Source organism: Erinaceus europaeus, chromosome 1, assembly GCF_950295315.1.
Source record: "Erinaceus europaeus chromosome 1, mEriEur2.1, whole genome shotgun sequence".
Classification (NCBI taxonomy): domain Eukaryota; kingdom Metazoa; phylum Chordata; class Mammalia; order Eulipotyphla; family Erinaceidae; genus Erinaceus; species Erinaceus europaeus.
This window is the reverse complement of record NC_080162.1, coordinates 145,021,564-145,038,224: the sequence shown is the minus strand read 5'-3', so window position 1 is coordinate 145,038,224 and position 16,661 is coordinate 145,021,564. Positions and strand designations below refer to the sequence as shown.

The following is a 16,661-nucleotide window of genomic DNA, read 5'->3' as shown; positions in this document are numbered from 1 at the left end:
TTCCCAGTATCCCAGGTGCTAGTCTGATGCTCTGGTTCTTTCTCTCTCTTCTCTCCTCCCTCTCTCTCATGTTGACAAGTAGAACTATTTAAGAAAGGAAGCAAAAGCAGAGACTGCCTATGAAGGCAGTTAAACATATGAAATCCAGGTCCCGTTTGATGATGCAGGACTGTTTCTATGTATTTTCCTTATTTATTTATTTTTTTGTTTAAAATGAATTTTAGGGAGGCTGAGCAGTGACACACCCAGCCGAGGACCCTTATTACCATGTACAAGGACCTGGGTTCAAGCCCCCAGTCTCCACCTGCAGGGAGGAAGCTTCACAAGTGGTAAAGCAGGTATCCCCCACTCCCTCCTCCCTTCTTCTCCATCTCATCCTTCCCTCTTGATTTCTGTCTCTATCCAAAAAAGGATGAACAAATAAAATAAATCAAAAACCCATGAAAATAAATACAATAATTTTTTTGTTTAAATGAGTGAACTGAGAAAGGCTTATAGGATTATAAGATTACAGGGGTGTAGTCCCACACCACACCCACCACCAAAGTTCTGTGCCCCATTCCTGATAAGCACTATAGCCTCACCAAGTTACAAACCTGTTTTTCAAAGAAAGGTGTTGCTTTTTAAAGTAAGACATAATTCACATTATGTGTTAGAATGCCCCTAATATATATACTCAGTACCCACAAAATGTTATCTGTGAGCACCTGGAGCTGCGGAGAGATTATTGAAGGCAAACTTGTGGGAAGATCACCATCCTAGAGGAGCTGATCATTTTTTTGTTTGGGTGAGTCTGGGGACCGGGTCTTGCCACTCCCAAAATTATTTATTTCAAAAGCATAATCAATTTTAATCGAGTTTCACTCTTTTATTTTGGGGGTGGGGGGTGAGCAGAATAGCTCACTGTGTAGTTTGCTGCTTGGCCTTGTGCATGACCCAGGTCTTAGTCCGACCCCCCACCACACTGAAGGAAACTTTTGTGCTGGGGTCTCTTTCATTCTCACTCTCTGCCTCTATGTCTCTGTCTGAAAAATCAGCCTCAAGTGTAGAAGCCCTGGAGATGACTAGAAACAAACAAACAAAAAATTCCCTTTCATTTTTCCTTTAGAATGGGGTGGGGAATGTCCTTTGGTTGGGCTCTGCCAAGGCACCCACAGGCAGGACTTGAAATTCCATAACTCTAGCAGCTTTTTTTCATAACCACATTAAGAGTTCATTTAAAAAAATTAAAAAATATATTTATTTATTCTCTTTTATTGCCCTTGTTGAAGAGTTCATTTTTAAGTTGACAATTTTGTGCAGCTCGTTAAAAATGCTATAAATATCTACCTGGCCCTTTGACAGAGAAAAAGTCACCTGTCCCTGCTTTATAATCCCCACATGTCTCTGTGAACACCCCCCCCCCCTTTGGGCAGCTCAGCACTTCACCCCTGCTTGCTTTCATTCTCTGGAAATGGGGGTCCCAGGGAAGAGGCATGGGCAAACCCATCTTTCTTGGCAAGGCCCACTTACCCCTCTGTCAGCTCTGACTCCCCAAATAATCCTCCTCTATGTGCTTTCAATGCCAGCTTTATGGTCACAGGAGATGATGGGGAAGGTGGAGCACAGTCCCAAAGCCTGGGGCCACCGATGACCAAATGACTCGTGCATGTCAGCTATATCTTCTGAGCCACCCCCTACACCCACATTCCGCAGGTGCAGACTCCTGGAGGGCAGAGCTGGGGAGACCAGTCCCCCCCCAGGCTCTCCCTCCCTCCTTTTCCTTCCCTGCTGACGAAATCAAGCCCAGTGTCTTACTGGTGCTCCCACCGGGGTGCTGGGCCGGCCGGGGGCGGGGGGCTGGTTCTGCCCTGCTCCCAGTCCCAGCTCCCAGTCCCAGCTGGTTCTGCCCTGCTCCCAGTCCCAGTCCCAGTCCCTGCCTGTGGACAACACCCTGGCCCACCTGCCCAGGACCTGGGGCTGGGTGGGTATTTCCTGCATATTTTGGACTTTAGAGAGGTGATCAGAAGACAGACATGGAGTCTTTGACTTCTGGGACTCAAGCTGGGGATAACTGGAGGGGTGGCAGGGGAACAGAGTGGGTCATTTGACACTTCAACAAAATAACCATTCTGAGAAGTCCTTGAGCACACCTCTTTTTTAAGCTTTATAGTTTTCTTGTGGAGGGTTTGTTTGCAGGAATGGAAGTGGTGGGCACAGGCTGCAGCCTGTCTGTGTAAAGAGGGGTCTGAGGAGGCATCCCCAGCCTTGGTCTCTGCCAGGCAGACCCCCTGTTCCAACTGTTGCCTTGAAGGTTCCTTCCCTCCCTCCTTCCCTTTCTCCCTCTCTTTCTTTCTTTTTGTTTCTTCACTTCTTTTTCCTCTTTCTTCTTATCCTCGTCTCTTCCTCCTCCTCTTTTTTGTTTTAAGATAGAGAAAGAGACAGGTGTGTCACAGCCCTAAAACTTCCTTCAATGTGGTGGGAGCTAGGCTTGAACTTGGGTCACTTGGCAAAGCATCGTACTATCCAGATGAGTTATTTTGCTGACCCTCAAAGGATTTTTGCCATATGGAAGTTTCTTGAGTCTATCACTGACTCTTTTTCTTTTCCTTTCCTTTCCTTTCCTTTCCTTTCCTTTCCTTTCCTTTCCTTTCCTTTCCTTTCCTTTCCTTTCCTTTCCTTTCCTTTCCTTTCCTTTCCTCTCCTCTCCTCTCCTCTCCTCTCCTCTCCTCTCCTCTCCTCTCCTCTCCTCTCCTCTCCTCTCCTCTCCTCTCCTCTCCTTTTCTTTCTTTCTCTTTCTTTCTTCCTTCTTTCCTCCCTCCCTCCCAACCTCCCACCCTCCCTCCTTCCTTTCTTTCTTTTTTTTTTTTTCCTGAAGTTTGTGCAAAGTCAATTTCTTTCTTTTTTTCTTAATAAATCACCCATGCGTTGATGAAAATCCCCATCTGAAGTATTTCTGAGGTTTTTTTTTTTTTGGGGGGGGAGAGGTGGCCATGCCCACTGGCTGTGTGGCCTCCAGGGTCAACCGCCACTCGGTGTTCCATGTGCACCATCTACTTGGCTTCCTCACCCAGTAAGTCCTACTAAGCCAGAATTGCTGCACATAGTGGGCCTTCACCTGGGTCCTTGCCAAATGCTCGCCACAGGGCAGGAGCTGGACGTGAGTGTGGGATGTGGCTCCCTGGATCAGTTACTGCCTTGTTCTTGGGACTGGTTTTCCTGGACACTTTGCCCTGTACTTCAAAGGCTCCAATTTCCACCACTTGGGATAGCACAGTGGTGATGATATCTGGAAAGGGCTGCAGGGGTGGGGGGTGTGTGGGGAGCCAAAGCTGTCTCACTTTCATCCCCAGAAAGATGAATGGCAGCTCTGGTTGTTTATAGTTACTAGTACTTGTTGAACCAAATACTTCTTGCCCTGTCACCAGAGCCAACTCAAGTATGACTTCTTCCTGTCCTTTCTGCTAGGACAAGTTTTTCCCTAGAGTGAGTTTAAAAATTATATAGTTATATAGCGGGTTATAGTTATATAGCGGGTTAAGCGCAGGTGGTGCAAAGCGCAAGGACCAGCGTAAGGATCCTGGTTTGAGCCCCTGGATCCCTACCTGCAGAGTTCTGCAGGTGTCTATCTTTCTCTCCCCCACTCTGTCTTCCCCTCATCTCTGCATTTCTTTCTGTCCTATCCAACAATGACATCATCAATAACAACGACAATAGTAACTACAACAATAAAACAAGGACAACATAAGGTAATAAATATTTTAAAAATTATGTATTTTTAAAAAATTATTTTTGACTGAGACAGAGAGAAATTGAGAGGGAAGGGAGAGATAGGGAGGGCAAGAAAGACATCTACAGTACTATCTGCCACTCAGGAAGCTCCCTTCCTGCAGGGAGGGACGGGGGACAGGGGCTTGAACAGGTAGGTACTTGCATAAGGTAATGTGTGTACTCTATTGGGGTGTGCCACTGCCCAGCTCCCTGCTAGGACATTTTACAGAGTTTCCCCTAAGAATTAGAGCTGATGTTTGTTTATTTGTTGCTGATGATCTCTGAGGCTCCAGGACTGCAAGAATCCACTGTTACTGGTGGATTCTTATCAATATTTCTGTTGAATAGAGGGAGAGAGACAGGAGAGACCCCACAATACTGCTCAGCCACTTATGAAGCTTCTCCCCATGTGGTGCTTGGGAGGCTCTAACCCAGGTCCTGGCACAGGGTGAGCTATCTCTGGACCCTCTGGTGTTTGCTGATTTGAGCACCTTCCTTGTGGCAGGAAGACGTTGGGCATGGGAGGTGCAGGGGAGAGTGAGTGGGACTGGCAGGGCTGCTGTCCTGAGTCCTCTTTCTAGTGGGAAGATGCTGTATGCTGCATAAAAGTGAACAGTTGAACACCACAGGCAGGCAGAGTGCTGTGGGGTCAGACACAGGGTTGGAGGAAAGTGCCAGTCTTCATACCCAGTCTGCCATGGAGGGATGGGGAGGTACTTAGCACATGGTCAGCACTTAGCAGTTGCCTGCTGCTGCCATCTGCCAGCAAGAGTCTTGCACAGAGAGGTGCATCATTTTTTTCCTTACATAAACAATTGAATTGCTTCATTTTCTTGAAGAATGTCCTTGACTTTTTGATAAGGGTTGCTATAAGCAGCTTTAGGTACTGCAGCATTTGAATCATATTTATTCTTTTTTATCAAGTGATTTAATAATTGGTTTATAAAATCATAAGATAACAGTTCCATACAGTTCCTACCACTAGAGTTCTGTGTCCCATCCCCTTCATTGGAAACTGCAGTAGTTCTCCCAAAGTCACCAATATAGGCTGAGTCTATATATCTATGAATACATATTTTCCCCCATTTTTTCACCAGTACACCTATTATTAATTCCAAGTGTCTTTCCTTTTTCCCCCTTCTCTCTCTTTTCAGGGTCATACAGCTAGCAGGTGGCAGGAGTGGGGTTTAGAAGGGGGCCTGTCACTCATGTCCATGCTCCTAAGAGCGGAAGTCTCTGGCTTCATACTCACCCTGCTCCCCACACACCTTTGTCTACAACTCTATAGCTTTCAACCTCTTTTTGTACCCCCAAGTCAAGCCAGCATGGACTAAGGGCTGTGGTGGCCCCTCTGGCCCTTAGAAATGTCACCTGCTCCCTTGAGGTATCCAGGTGGGGGCAGCAGCTGCAGGAACATGCATGCTCACATGCCACCCAGTGCCTGGGGTGTCCTTGGAGAGGAACACCTGTCTCCCCTTTGTCCCCCACACCCCTAGCACTATCCCTTTGGGGCACTATGGACCCCAAAGCTCCAAGCAGCCCCAGGCTCCTAGCCTTCACAGTCTGGCTGAGGGAGCACCAGCAAACACTGGTGATGGTAACCATGACAACAGCAGGCACTTCATGTTCAGGAGTTGCTCCCTCCGAGTGTAGATGTGGATTAATGTGTTCCATGCCCAAAGCAGCCCTGAGTTGTGGGTGCTGGGGTTAACACAAGTAGAAGGAATGGAGGTGCAGCCTAGGGAGCAGTTGGGGCTTTTTAAAAAATTAACTTCCCTGGACAGAATACCCCACCAATGTGTCCTGGAGCTCCGCTTCCCCAGAGCTCTTCCCCACTTGGGAAAGAGAGAGACAGGCTGGGAGTATGGATCAACCTGTCAATGCCCATGTTCAGCGGGGAAGCAATTACAGAAGCTAGACCTTCCACCTTCTGCATCCCACAATGACCTTGGGTCCATACCCCCAGAGGGATAAAGAATAGGAAAGCTATCAGGGGAGGGGATGGGATATGGAGAGCTGGTAGTAGGAATTATGCGAAGCTGTACCCCTCTTATCCTATGATTTTGCCAATGTTTCCTTTTTATAAATAAAAATTACAAAAAGAAGTTATAGAATAAAAAATTAATTATCTTTATTTATTTATTGGATAGAGACAGCCAGAAATTGAGAGGGATGGGGTGATAGAGATAGAGATAGAGATACACCTGCAGCACTGCTTCACCACTCACAAAGCTTTCTCTCTGCAGGTGAGGACTGGGAGCTCAAATCCGTGTCCTTGAACATTGTAAAATGTACATTCAACCCCGTGTGTCACCATCCAGACCCAGTGACTTGTTTATTTACTTTTTTTTTTTTAAAGATAGAAGACAGAGTGAAAGAGACCATGGCACTGAAGCTTCCTACAATGAGGTAGAGGCTGGCCTTGAACCTGGGTCACACATAGCAGAGCAGTATATTATCCATGTGAGCTGTTGGGCTGTCACAAAAGTCACAACACATTTTTCAATGTTTTTCTACACAAAATTGCATCATGACTTTTTGATCCCAGTATTTTCAACCCCAGTATTTATAATATTTCAAAACCTAGAAAGTGAGGCCCACTGCCCTCCCTCCAACCCTCTCTACCCTTTCTTGTCCACCTACTTCTTCCCTTCTGCTCCCTCCTGTCCCCCCAAGTTCTTTGTCAGCGTCTGCTGCTCTATTTTGGTTGTGTTTTGTCCTTCCTTCAATTTCCTTCCCTTATACTGCACACGAGGGTCTGTCTCCCCCGCTTCTCTTGACCTGTTCATGTGTCATCCCCTTGAGTTCTGTTCACTTTGCTGTGAGTGGCGCCTCGTCATTCACTGTGACTGGTACTGATCTACTATGCACATGGTACCCAATTATTTTTTAATTAATTAATTTATTTATTTATTTATTGGATAGGGACAGAGAGAAAGTGGAGGGGGAAATAGTGAGGGAGAGAGACTGAGAGACACCTGCAGCCCTGCTCCACCACTTGTGAAGCTTTCCCCCTGCAGGTGGGGATCAGGGACTTAAACCTGCATCCTTGTGCACTGTAATGTGTGCGCTTAACCAGGTGTGCCACGGCCTGGCCCTGGCACCCAGTTCTTACCCATTATCTACCAGTGGGCAATTTAGTCACTTCTATATCATTCTAACCCTTCCCCCCCCCCATGCCTTTTAATTTTTCTTTTAAAATAAAATACTCTGTGCCTGGGAAACATAGTCCATAAAACCTTGGACTCTTGACTATGAGATCCTAGGTTTGATTCCTAGCATTGCATAGGCTACAGTAAGTCTCTCTCTCTCTCATAAGAAAAGAAATTTAAGGAAATATTGTATGTGAGTGAAAGAAAGAGTGGTGGGAATACCCCAGTTCTGTCCCATTCCTGCCTAGCCAGCTTGTCTGGATGGAGCCTGCCCTCTGCCCTGTCGAGTTCATAGTTGGCTAGTGTGGCAGGAAGAAAGGCAGGGAAAATGCAGCTGCTCTACAGATTGGGAGGAATGAGGTGTGGAAAGTGCCCCCTCTACCTTTCTGGGTGAGTGGGCTGGAAATTGGGAGCTGGAGGTATCCCTGAGAAGTCACCCCAGGCTTCGAGCAGCTCCCCTTCAGGTGCTGGTCTTCCTCCTTCTTCCCACCCCCCTGTCTGTGCTGCATATTACCATGCCTGCCATCACCAGGAAGCTTCCTCTGGCTCCCACTCCCTTTTCTACAGCACTGTTATTCTTCCCACCTCAGGGAAGAGCCTCCATCTAGTTTCTGGCTGGTTTTGGGTGACACACAAAATGCATCTGTTGTTTCTCAGGCTTGAAGTGGAACCTTTTGAGTGGGAACAGTGAGAAAAAGCATTAGGGTGGTGATGGTTGCTGAGTGCCCTCGCTGCCCCCCAGCTCCTGGGTTCTGCCCCCTTGGGGGGTGGATGTGCCCTCCCACTAGAGACAGGCAGACTGGACGGACGCACTGCTGCTGCTCCTGCTCCTGCTCAGATTCATACACACTGGCTTGAACCTTACACCTTCTTTCTGCCAAGGCCCTGTCATGCTAAGGTGCTGCAGAACTGGGGTGGCCACATACCATGTGCCCATGAGCAAGTGCCCCAAGGGTGAGGGCCACCCCAGGGGGGGTACCTCGTTTGGCCTATGTTGTGCAGAGAGCTTTCTCTGCTGGCCAGCCTAACAGTCAGTTTGCTCCTCTTGAAAATTTGAAATGACTGGCCTGGTGATATAGCTCACCTGGATAGTGCCCTGCGTTGCCAAGATTAGAGCCCAGTCCTTGCCACATTTAGGGGAGCTTTGGTCGGTCTCTCTCTCTCTCTGCCTCTCTTGTCTGAAAAAATAAGATAAAATTGGAGACAGCCTTACAGCCTTGTTGGAACTGTCTGTCTGTCTGTCTTGCAGCAGGTAAAAGGATGGAGGGAGTGGCAGGTCCCCTGTCTGCTCCTGCCCACTAGTCCCTTTTGCCTGCACTTCCTCTCTCCCTCCCCCTCCCCCTGCCTCTCACAGCCACTGCCAGCGCTGAGCTGGGACTAACTTTTGTCCTTTTTCTGCTACTGGAGGCTCAAACAGTGGGATTGGTGGGTCAGCCAGGACATGGAAGCTGGACTTCAGCCATGGATAAGCCTGGCTGCAGCAGCCAGAGCACAGGATGGGGGTGCTGGCACAGTGGTCTGAACTTGCCTTTGCTGTCTGTCCCCAGCTCTGTCCTTCTGGGCCACATGCATGGTGTGGGTCTGTTTGTGGGGGGTCTGTTTTGAGGTCTGGGGCTCCACCCATGAAATTTAGAGCTCTGTGAATGGTATACTCTGCTAGCAAGAGGTTCTGGGGGGCTGTGGCAACCCAGTCCTGAAGGTAGAAGAGGTGAATGAGCTGGGGCCTGGAGCTACAGGGAACTAAGTGTTAGAGGAGTAGGGGTAGGTAGTGGGGAGGGCAAGCTGTCACCTGCTTTTCTTTTCTGTTGTGACAATCATTTTATGACCGCTCCCATAGGAGAGTCACTACCTCCCTCTTCTGGAGCCTGTGTAGCCCCTTGGGCATGGTGCCTACACCCTCAGTCTCTCCCACCCAGGCTAGGCTCTAGCATTTTAGAAACTCAGCTTCTGTGCATACTCCTGGGGGGGGGGGCTTTGCCCTGGGTGGGGGGCTGCACACTGGATGGCAAGCTAGCCAGCAGCTTCCACCAGGGAGCGGCATGTTCCTGGGGATTGTGCAGAAGGCATGGGGCAGCAGCTGGAACTCTCTACTTGGTTTCTCTACTTGGGCAGCTGTTTTCTCTACTTGGGCAGCTGCTCTCCCCAGTGGGCCCACAGTGGGCCCACAGCACCCCAGCTGGACACACCCACACTTCAGGGAGACAGGATTAGCTTTGCAGTGCTGGAGAGTCTGTCCCCTCTTCCTGAACTCCACCACCACTAGTGACAGCTCAGGGGGTTTCTCAGAATAGCACAGACACAGGGTAATGCAAACAAGCAGTGACAGCTGAGTCTTCTGTAAAGTTCTCAGCATTTTGTGAGAGGGTCTGAGATGGCCCTGGCCCCTGAAGCTCTGAGACCCCATGACCCTGATCTCCTGTATTCAGTTGGAAGGAGGAACCCTGTGACAGCCCTGGCACAGCCCTACCAGGATGCTGTGCCAACCCCAAGATGAGTTCAGGGCAGTGTGTGTGTGTGTGTGTGTGTGTGTGTGTGTGTGTGTGTGTGAGAGAGAGAGAGAGAGAGAGAGAGAGAGGGAGTCAGAGAGAGAGAGAGAGAGAGACTCTGTGTGAGACATGATATTTCCAAACATGGCCTTTGGTGTGTGACAATTGACAGCAGATATCCCCTAAACAGTGGCACTGGGTAGTGCTACTAACCTTCCCCAGGCCCTCTCCATTCTCATGGGACCAGTGGGACAGAGTTTGGGAAGTAGTAGTGTAGGCTGGGGTGCCTGGTGAGCCAGTGAGCCTGTGAACACCTCAACACTACCTCCTTTCTTTCTCTTTCTTTCTTTCTTTCTTTCTCTCTCTCTCTCTCGCCTTCTCGCTTCCTTTCTTTCCTCTTTCTTTCTTTCTTTCTTCTTTACTTTTTTTTTCCTATAGGGTTATCTATAACCTGCTTATCTATAACGGATTGGTGCCTGCACAACTCCACTGCTCCTAGTCTGCTCCTCCCCCTTTCTGTGATAGAGGGTGAAGGGTGCAAGGGGAGAGGGAAAGAAAAGGAGGGAAGACACCTGTAGCACTGCTACATTACTTGTGAAGTCTCACCCCCCCAATCCCAGTTCTTCTTCATGGTAATATGTGTGCTTTATCAGATGCACCACTGCCCAGCCCCCCAGAGCCAGTGCCTTCACATGTGGCCACTTAGAGAGAGATGGGCAGTGTTTGGGGCTGTTCTTTGAGGGAAACAAACTCTGTACAAACTAGAAATTTCAAACTGGGGATAGAGGAGCAGGCTGAATGAGGGGTGAGACCTGCTGAGCACTGCCAGGGGCAGGGGGTACTAGGCCCACTGCTGCCCAGACAGCTCTGTCACTGTACGGGGACTTCTGGCACACCTGGTGGTGCAGGTGCACTGAGGGCTGTGGAAAATGCATGCTCATGGCTCAGACCCCAGGTCTTCCAGGTTGGGGGGAGACCAGGGGCCCAACTTCCATGCATGTCTTTGGGGTGGGTGTTCTCCAGGTCTTACCGAGGCCTTTCACAATCTTGGGCACCCTGTTATTGTTCTGCTGTACAGATAGGGAACCTGAGGCCCCTGGGGGCAGCTTACCCCAGGTCACACAAGTGTGTCTTGACTCCTTGGCTGCAGAGCTGGAGGCTGCTGTTTTAGATAACACCCCCCCCTGCCACCCACCCACCAGGCTACCCTCCTGAGAACCCAGGGAAGGTTTGCACAAGGCTCTTTGCAGGTTTCTGTACCTGCACCTACCCCCTCACCTCCAGAACGTTTGGAGAATCCTTGGATGAAAAGTTATTATGGTGTTTTGTTTTGTTGGTTGGTTGGTCTTGGAAGGTAACTGGGGGCTTCACTACCCCAGGCGGCCTTTGTCAGCTAGAGAGACAGCCAGAAGGATAGAGAGACAGCACAAAGTTTCACCCAGTGCAGTTTGGAGCCCAGTTGAGCTGAGCCTCCTGCATGGCAAAACTATAATAGCTTGGCAACCCTTGAGAGGTTGTGCTGGTGCCCTTGGTCCCCCACCCCCACCCCCTGCCACCACCACCACCACCTTGAGGTTGCTGACTGCAGGGGAAAAAGAGGGGAGCCGGAGGCAGCCCACACTTCCTAGGGGCGGCTTCTCTCTGGCTTCAAGAGGCCTGGAGTTTGAGGGCGGCTGCTGCTCCTGTGATGTTTCCGGGTGGGGCAGGCGGTTGCCACGGGAACCCGCTCCACCTCACCGGATGCTCCCTGGGAGTCGGGTTTCTGAACTTAGCATGGAGGCCTGCAGACTCAGAGCGGGTTCTGGGGAAACTTGTAAATGGTGTGGGGTGTGAGGGTAGGCTGGTCCCACACAGGCCTATTCATTCTCACTGCCTGGGGGGAGGGGTAAGCTGGCAGCAGCTTCAAATGGGGGTACAGGGCAGGCTGCTTGCCCCCTTTTTTCTGGCAGCAAAGAGAAAAAAGGGGGCAGGGAGAGAGGAGAACTAACCTTGGAACACCTCCCCCCCCCCCCCCCCCCCCCCCCCCGCACTGAGCACTGGGTATTGGGCACATGCTCTGATTTCTTGGGTAGAGAGAGGTTCTGCGAACTGTGGGTCTCCAGCTCCCTCTCTTAAGAGACTGAGTGCTCCCCACTGATCAGCAGGGAAGGTTGGTGGGGAACTTTAGGGAGAAATTCAGGTCCACCTGAAAGGAAAAGAAGCAGCCTTCTGGTTGAGTAGGCTGAGAGGAGAGGGCTGTGGTGAATAGAAGTAGATAGTTTCTTAGACATCAATCAATATATATATATTAGTTTATAAGTGAGAGAATGGAGGGGTGAGAACCAGAGCATCACTTTAGCACATGCAGTGCTGGGGATAGAACTTGGGACCTCATGCAGGAGAGCCCAGTGCGTTATCCACTGCACCACCTCCAGGGCTGCCCAATAAACTTTTTATCACATGCTGACTTCCACTATAACTGGACTTAATAATAATAATAATAAAAACCCTTTCTCGAGGCTGGGCTGACAGACTTTACCCAGTGAAAGAGCCAGAGCTTCCCCCACCAGCTGTGGGCAATGCCCTTGAAGAGTTTTCATGGTGAGAGACCCAGTCCCATTTGTGTCCTCACCATGCTCTAATCCCATTTCACTGAGTCTGAGTTGGGTGAAAGCACTGAGTTGGTTTCCAGTGGTATCTCAGGGATTCTCGCTCTACCTGGAGTGCAGGGCACTAAAAGGAAGGCAGCCCTTGACATGGTTTCCTCCCGGCTGCTCTGCTTGGCAAGAACAGACCATTTCTCTGCAAGTCCCAGGTTGTGGGTTGCAGATGGGCTGACTCTGAGGGTCAGTTCCTGCCCTTCCTTGGATTGACAAGAGTGTCCCATGTCTTGTTTTAGTTTGAGAAGAAAACTGAAAGAATTTTCTTTCCTGATGTCTTCTTACCCACTTAATGCTTTTTTTTTTTTTTGAATATGTTGTTATTGGCAGAGAATGGAAGGGAACTTTAAATGCAGTCTCTCCAGGGCCTGGGGGTAGTTCACTGGGTAGAGTGCACACGGCTAGGTGTCTGCAGCTCTGGCATCCACTGCTGACACCACAGTGGTATTAAGGGAGCACTGTGGATGGTGGAGAGGTGGTGTGGGGCCTGTACTTTGTTTTTGTGTCTCTCATTTCCTTTTTTCTCACCCCCTCACTTTCTCTTTCTGTCCAAAAGTATAGTAGTGGTTGGAGAAAGAGCTCACAAGGTTCTAGTTCGAGCCCTGGCACCACATAGGAGGTGCTATAGCACTGGGTGTATGAAGTTGCAGGACTGTGGTGTCTCTCTATCTGAATGAAAAAAAAAAAAAAGATCCTTTAGTAGTGAACTTATGCATCTGTGTGGTTCTAACGCCATAAAAAAAAAAAAGACTGACATTTGACCAAATGCCGCTCAGTGGTATTGCTCATACATGAGAAACTGGCTTTATTCCCAGCCCCACATAAAAATGAACAGACGACAGCCTTCTCCTTTTTGTCATCACTGGAACTTTACTGCTCCAGCTCCACTCTCTCCCCTCCCCCTCATAGAAAGGCAGAGAGAAGGACACCACAGCGCTCTGAAGCTTCCCTCAGTGTAGGGGAGCCGGACTCAAAACTGGGCCCTGCACATGACAAAACAGGCTCATTATCTTAGTGAGCTATCTTACCAGCAACAATCTCTTTCAAAGGCGAGGCCATTTCACCATTCCTAGCATCACTGCACACTCCCCTCTGCCCAACCTGGGTAGCAAAAGACAGAGAGAACTGAACTGTGCCAGGGCTGTGTACATGGCAAAGCAGTGCACTATCCAAGTAAGCTGTTTTGCCAGCCTCTGAGCACTTGCTGTTTTGCAGCCTTTACACCATGATTATATAAACCCAACAGTGTATACCCCCCACGCTATGTAAGTGATTTCCACTTTCCCCACCCTTACACCTCAGTGCGCCTTATCTCACATGTGCTTCTGCTGTAGGAGCGGGGGTGTGCATCTGACAGTTGTGCACATCTCCACGAGGGTGTTGGCGGCCCTGCCTGGGCAGAGCTGCACCCCACACACCCTGAGGTGCACCCCCCTTACTTCCTCACATTGCCAGGAAACGCCTGTGTCAGCAGCAGGCACAGTGGCTTGAGCAACGCCTCTCGCCCGTAACCCCATGCAAATTGGCATGACCACACAGGGTTTGCCTCTCATGCCCTGCAGATCCTTCTAGAGTAGAAAGGAACTACAGAGACCAGCCCTTTAACCAATAGGTAAGGACACCAGGGGACAGCTGCCTGCCTAAGTAGCCGTGGGATGTACTGACCTGTGCCCCACCCCACAACAAGCCCTTCAATTCCATCCATCCTTACATCTTTTCCTTCCTTCTCTTTCTCCTTTATCTTTATCTTTATTTTTTTTTCCTCCCAGAGCACTGTTCAGCTCTGTCTTATGATGGTACTGGAGGGTTGAATCTGGGAAATTCAATGTTTCAGACATAAAAGGCTTTTTGCACAATCACTGCACTGTATCCCCACCCCTTCCCCTACCTTGCACAAGTGTTCTCTCTCTCTTTCTCTCTCTCTCTCTTTCTCTCCCTTTTCCTCTCCCTCTATGATTTATTTAATATACATATGAAGAAACAGAACATCAGTCAGGCACATGTGATGCCAGGACTTGAGCTCAAGACTTCTTGTCCGAGATCCTAATGCTTTATCCAGGGTGCCACCTCCAAGGCTGCTCTTTCTTTTCTTCTATCCTCCCTTGGAAGGATCAAGCTTTTGATTGCCTGGCTGGGTAGGTGTCCCTGCTATTCAGGAATGCCCTGCCAGGAGGTGCTATTGTTTTCTTGGCAGGGCCACAGTGAGCAGGTGGGTCTTCAGCTGGCCTTACGGTGCCACTCACCCCACCCCATGAAGGTTCAGCATTTATTGCTGTCAGCCTCCTCCTCCTCTTCCTCATGGAAGCTGTGGACTCATGCCATGTCCTGATTTCTCTCCTATGCACCTCCACCCATTTCTCCTTGTCATCACTTTGTGCTGCTGTTCCCATTTTCACTTCCCTGCCACCTCTCCATCACAGCTAGCCCCAATCTGTGGAGACCCAGTTAATCTTCAGGGTCTTGGCCCCACAGCCCCAGCTCCCTCCTCATCACCTTTGCCAGCAGTATCTCAGCCTCCACGCTGTGGATGTGTCAGGAGGATGCTGCTTTGTTGTGGGGACGAGAAGTGTCTTATGCACAGATGTTCAGCAGCACCTCGGTCTCCAATGACTGCATACCAGCAGTACCTACTCAAGTTGCTTTTTTTAAAAAAATTATTGTAGCTATTATCGCTGTTGTTATTGATATCGTCATTGTTGGATAGGACAGAGAAATGGAGAGAGGAGGGGAAGACAGAGAGGGGGAGAGAAAGACAGACACCTGCAGACCTGCTTCACCACCTGTGAAGCGACTCCTCTGCAGGTGGGGAGCCACGTGCACTTAACCCGCTGCGCTACCACCCGACTCCCTTATTTTTATTTCTTAAAAACTTTATTTGAAAGTTAATGGTTTATTGTATGGTTATTGTTGATACAAGGGTACAATTTCTCATCTCCCTGTGGTATGTGTCTGCAGAACATTCTCTCCCCCAACTTAGGTCCTTTTCCACCATCATGTACCAGGACCCCAAGGCCCTCTCCATCCCATCCTTCCCCCTCCTTCCCCAGAGTCTTTGCTTTGGTGCAATATACCCCACCCACTTCAACTTTCATTTTGTGATTTCCCTTTTCTGTCTTTGTTTCCTAAGTTCCATCTATAAGTGAAATCATCTGGTATTTGTCTTTCCCTTTTTGGCTGATCTCACTTGACATGATTACTTCAGGTTCCACCCAAGATGAGGCAAAGGAGATGACTTCATCATTTCTTAACTAATTAATTTATTAGATAGAGAGAAATTGAGGGGAGGGGGAGAAAGAGAGGGAGAGAGACAAAGAGACACCTGTAGCCCTGCTCCACCACTTGTGAAGCTTTCTCCCTGCAGGTGGGGACCAGGGGCTTGAACCTGGGTCCTTGTGCACTGTAATGTGTGCTTAACCAGGAGCACCACTGCCTAGCCCTGACTTCATCATTTCTTAGAGCTGAGTAGTATTCCACTGTGTATATATACTACAGCTTTCTTAGCCACTCATTTTTTGTTGGGCTTCTGGGTTGCTTTTAAGTTTGGGCTATTCTGAATTATGCAGCTGTGAACATAAATATACATAGATCACTTTGGATGCTTTTTTTCATTTGTTTGTTTACTTTGGATGAGTTCCCAGAAGAGAAATTGCTAGGTTGTAGGGTATGTTCCATTTCTAGTGTTCTATGAAAACTCCAAATAGTTTTCCACAGGGGCTACATTTCCAATTATTGGTGTTGAAGAATTCCTCTTTCCCTACATCCTGCATATTCTATTTGTTGTTACTGTCATTTCTAATAGATGACATTTTCACAGGTATAAAGTGGTATCTCATCGCTGTCAAGAATCTCTGTCTTGGGGGTCGGGTGGTAGCACAGTGGGTTAAATGGTGCAAAGTGTAAGGACTGGTGCAAGGATTCTGGTTCGAGCACCCGGCTCCCCACTTGTGGGGGGGGTCACTTCATAGGTGGTGAAGCAGGTCTGCAGGTGTCTGTCTTTCTTTCCCCTCTCTGTCTCCCTTCTTCTCTCAATTTCTCTCTGTCCTATCCAACAACAATGACATCAGTGGCAACAATAACAATAATGACAACAACGAGGGCAACAAAATGGGGGAAAAGGAATCTCTGTCTTAATTAGATTTGATACCATCAAAACAAACTTAGACTAGTGCTTCCCCACCCTTCTCCCCAGCTGAAGCAGGGCTTAACTAGAGATTGCAGGTTGACTTGGATGACAAAAGACAAAGAGAGGAGGAGAAGGAGAACACAGAATTCTGGGTCACAAAATTCTGAGTGTTAGGAGGGCTTTGGGCATCCCTGCTGAGCTTTCAAGGCCACTGTTCCATTTAACTTCAGGCAGCCCCACATCCTTGTCAGCTGATGAGAGTTGGTGTGAAAGGTGAACCTTCAGTGCTATCCCTGCTCTAACTAATGCCCCCTACCTGTGTGGGTGTAGGGTGGAGTTCAGTGTTGGAAAAGCTTTGACATGACTTTTGCCTGTCCTTATTAAGGGCCACATGACATCTGGTAGTGGTATCTAGTAGTGCTGTGTTCCCAAGACCAGGTCTAACCATAGTGGATATTCAGTAAATGAATAAATCACTTGAACTGTGATTGTTTATTTCAACAATGGATGA

The 16,661-nt window shown here is 48.9% G+C and overlaps 1 protein-coding gene across 4 annotated transcripts in view; it reads left to right on the top strand.

Annotated features, from left to right (window-relative positions):
• The window catches only part of MRAS (muscle RAS oncogene homolog), a 52,117-nt gene that overhangs the window by 9,710 nt on the left and 25,746 nt on the right, over positions 1–16,661 (top strand). Inside the window, exon 2 of one of the 4 annotated variants that reach the window (XM_060196716.1) lies at positions 225–329. The exons of 2 other annotated variants lie outside the window; for them this stretch is intronic. The gene's annotated coding sequence lies outside the window, so the exon portion shown is untranslated. Of the gene's footprint in view, positions 1–224; positions 339–16,661 lie in introns of all 4 variants that reach the window. One more of the 4 variants, XM_060196699.1, reaches the window with a different exon arrangement.